A 4,076-nucleotide genomic window follows, 5' to 3' on the forward strand; every position below is an offset into this window, starting at 1 on the left:
GGATTTTTCAGTTATTTCCCGATCATTATAAGGAGCACACGGCGGGTGTGACCGGTGGCAGGGGGTTGCTCACTCCTCCATGGCACCTGATCCCACCTCTGATGTTTTCGAGATCCGTGTTAGCTCTGCTCCTATTTTGTATTGTTCTATGGACTTTGACATTGAATACTGTTCGTTATCTCCATATCCTTCATTTTTATTTCGTCACACGTTTTGGTTTCTGGTAAATTATATTGATTTGTAAATTGATTATAAATTCTGCTACTATATATCCTTTCTAATCAATGTATTTTATCTGTAATATTCAGCTTAAAAAATATACACAAATTGTTGTCCTACTTTAAACAATTTTCCACTCCAAATATTTCTTGTAATGATAATGAAATCATAATCAAATCAACAAATATAGCCATGGCTTTGGACATAGAGGTTTTTACCAAGAGGTGAAAAAACATGAGTGATATACATATGAGACAGGTCAATTGAGGAAATGATTAATATAGATAGATTCACTTTATATCTGAAACAGATGTTACCGGCTCTGATACACGGCATTAAACATTGATAGCAAAATTGTTTCAATTTGCGATACGATTTTGGACCAATTAAAATTAATTGAAACTCTGTTTCGTTGGACGGAGATTAAACATGAGAAAAATAAATTCTAAAGAGTTTAAACAAAAATAAGAAAAACTATAGGCCACTCTCACTCGCCGAAATATTTTATTGAAAAAAATAACAGAAAGCAAATCAGTATGAAATTGATAAGTGAACGCTATTAAAGACTCCCGATCTCTTACAGAGGCAAAAGAAGATGCAATATTTTAACGAATTAGAATCGACATTCTCTGAAGATGCTTTAATATGTTTCAATGAATTATTTTTTAACACAGGTACTTGTGGATAGGAATCCCCCCCAATAATTCAACCCCGGGGCTTATTGGACATTTTTTCGCAGAGCTTATTTATTACATTTATTCATCATGTGTATTATACGAAAAAATCGTAGCCCCCCCCCCAATAATTGCTCCACAAAAAATCCCCTACTATACATTATAACGTCTCTTTTACAAGGTTTTGTATACTTCTCGACAAAATATACACAAGTAAGCATATTTATTTTCCATCAGTCTCGAGTACAAAAAATTTGTAGATTAAACATGTATCGAATTTGAAACATTAGTTAAAAAAAAAACAATAGGGAAATTCCTTATAATAATTTAATCAATTCCAATTTATTTATGATATTAAGATTATTTTTTTTGTAAAATAAACCATATGAAATGAATGATCTCTTCATTTCAACTTATTAAGAATACTTCTAACTAAAAATATTCCACATTTCCTCATAACATTTTTGAGAGCCTTGCAGAAGAGCCATTTACGTCTTTCCTTATTAGTGAGGAGTGGAAGAACAATCATAACCTCTCTAGCGTCTTCCCAATCAATAACACAACGTGTGCTGTTTTTATGAATGATAAGTCCGTTTCAAAGTTTGAGTTCGAAATATATATAATCTCAATTAAAAAGAAAAAAAAATCATATGCATCTAGTAAGACTTGTTACTTTACTATAGATTCCACTTTATGAAAATGAAAACATTTGTACGTGGAACAAAAGAGTAAGTCGAGTACGTTTATGAAATCTTTATTTCTTAAGTTAAAAAAATGTCTAACGTGAAATTTATTTTTTTTTAATACAGTACTACTCAACTATTCTCATCCAAGAAATAATTTCCTATTTATAATATTCTTCTCCAAACCATGAAATTTATACCTTTCAAAAATAGGCCTCAAAAATGGTTATGGCTTAAGATATTTCAATAAAGAATCTGGGGGATTAGGCGAGTTATATGCCCACACAGATTTTGTCGCTCTTAAGCATATTAGAATAGTAGTACGATTTACCTAAACATTTCAACTTTGTACAGACTGTCCAAATGACAATATCTACATTTTTGTCCCCGCTTGAAAAGTGGGGGATATTAATTTGGATCTGTCCGTCCGTCCGTCTAGCTGTCCGTCATTCTGTCTGTCTGTAACGCTTTCGTTTCCACACGATATATCGAGAACCCTTTGAGCTTTTGCAATGAAATTTTGCATAGCAACTCCCTATTGACTAAAGATAAACCTTATTTACTTTGAGGTCAAAAGGTCAAAGGTCCAGGTCATAAATTCGCAAATTCTGTCTGTTATAACACTTTCGTTTCCGCGTGATATCTCGAGAACCCTTTGAGCTTTTGCAATGAAATTTTACATAACTCTCTGTGGCCTAAGGAAGACCCCTATAGATTTTGAGGTCAAAAGGTCAAAGTTCAAGGTCGTAAATTTATACATTCTGTCTGTGTGTAACACTATCCTTTCCGGGCGATATTTCAAGAGGAGTTTGAGCTTTTGTAATGTACTTTTATACCAAAACTCCCTAGGACCTTTCTCACCCCTCTCGAAGTCCCGCCCCGTTTGTTTTATTAGTATTTATTGTATTACATGTCGCTATTTTTAGCACAGGGGCATGAGGAGAGTTATTACGTATAAAACAGGTTCTCGGCGGACTTTATTAGGTCTTTCCACCTTTCTGTGGAAAGACCTATTTGAAATTGTTCTGTTTATTATTATTATTTTTCCGCCAAACGTGTTTTTGAGTTTCAAGATTTATCGAAAAGATTTTTATTTCATAAGAATGTACTCCCTAAAAGATTTCAGCAATTGACCCTGCGTATTCAAATGTTAACCCCTTTCAAAGTTATTGCCCCTTACGCAAGAAATGCTTGTTATCACTACTCCTCCGAAACCGTAAACCGCAGAGGTTTGAAACCTTTTCCAATGTCTGCGACTACTTGAGAGGACCTTCGAATCTATTCATTGCGAAAGGATTGGTAGACCCCTACTATGAGTTAATGCCCCTGAAAGTTTTTGAATTTTACAAATAATGAAAAATTTTTAAAACGAGAAGTCGTAGAGACATGGTACTAACTGCATAAGATTCATTGTCCTTTGTTCTTAAAATTTATGCAAAGGTCAAAGGTCAAGGTCATTCCAAAAATGAGAAATTAAGGTCTTTTTATATCTCTTTTGCTGTTCAACATATATCTTAAAGTCTTTGCAACATTAATATGCCCTCTTAAAACTATTTGAAAGATTTCATTCTTGCCCCCTAACAGTAACCCTTTTAAAAGTTATTGCCCCTTACGCAAGAAATGCTTGTTATCGCTACTCCTCAGAAACCGAAAACCGCAGAGGTTTGAAACCTTTACCAATGTCTGCGACTACTTGAGAGGACCTTCGGATCTATTCATTGCGAGAGGATTTGTAGACCCCTTCTATGAATTATTGCCCCTGAAATTTTTTAAAATTACAAATAATTAAAAATTTTCAAAACGACAAGTCGTAAAGACATGGGACCAACTGCATAAGATTTATTGAGCTTTGACCTTAAAATGCATGTAAAGGTCAAAAGTCAAGGTCATTCCAAAAATGACAAATTTAACATTTTTTATATCTTTTTTGTCTCTCAACATATACTTAATGTCTATGCATCAATAATATGTACTCTTAAAACTGTTTCAAAGATTTGATTCTTGTCCCTTAACATTAACCCTTTTAAAAGTTATTGCCCTTTGTGCAAAAATACTTGTTATCGCTACTCCTCCGAAACTATAAACAGTAGAGACACCAAACCTTCACTTATGTCTTAAGGGTCTTTAGGCCTAACTTCACTGTATAAGTGTGAAAGAATCTGATGACCCCTTATATGAGTTATTGCCCTTTAACTTCTTTGTCCTTACTATTAAACCATATAACTTGAAAACTATAAGTGGTAGAAGCATGGGGTCAATTGCATTGTGACCCTTGACCTTTGTCCTTAAACATTTTGAAGGTCAAAGGTCAAGGTCATTCCATTTTTTTTTAATTTCATTTTTTCTACGCTCTAAGACATTTTTTGTTTCTTTTTCAGGGAATTCAATTTTAAGAAGTCAGATATAAAACAAATTTGAAATTCAAAGAAGGTGGAAAGACCTCTTATTGTTCTGTGAACAATAAGTCTCCTAGTATTCTTAATACATCTATTAGAACTGT

This window comes from Saccostrea cucullata, unplaced genomic scaffold, assembly GCF_032062105.1.
Source record: "Saccostrea cucullata isolate Sc308-1 unplaced genomic scaffold, CSIRO_AGI_Scuc_v1 ctg1999, whole genome shotgun sequence".
NCBI classification, from domain to species: Eukaryota; Metazoa; Mollusca; class Bivalvia; order Ostreida; family Ostreidae; genus Saccostrea; species Saccostrea cuccullata.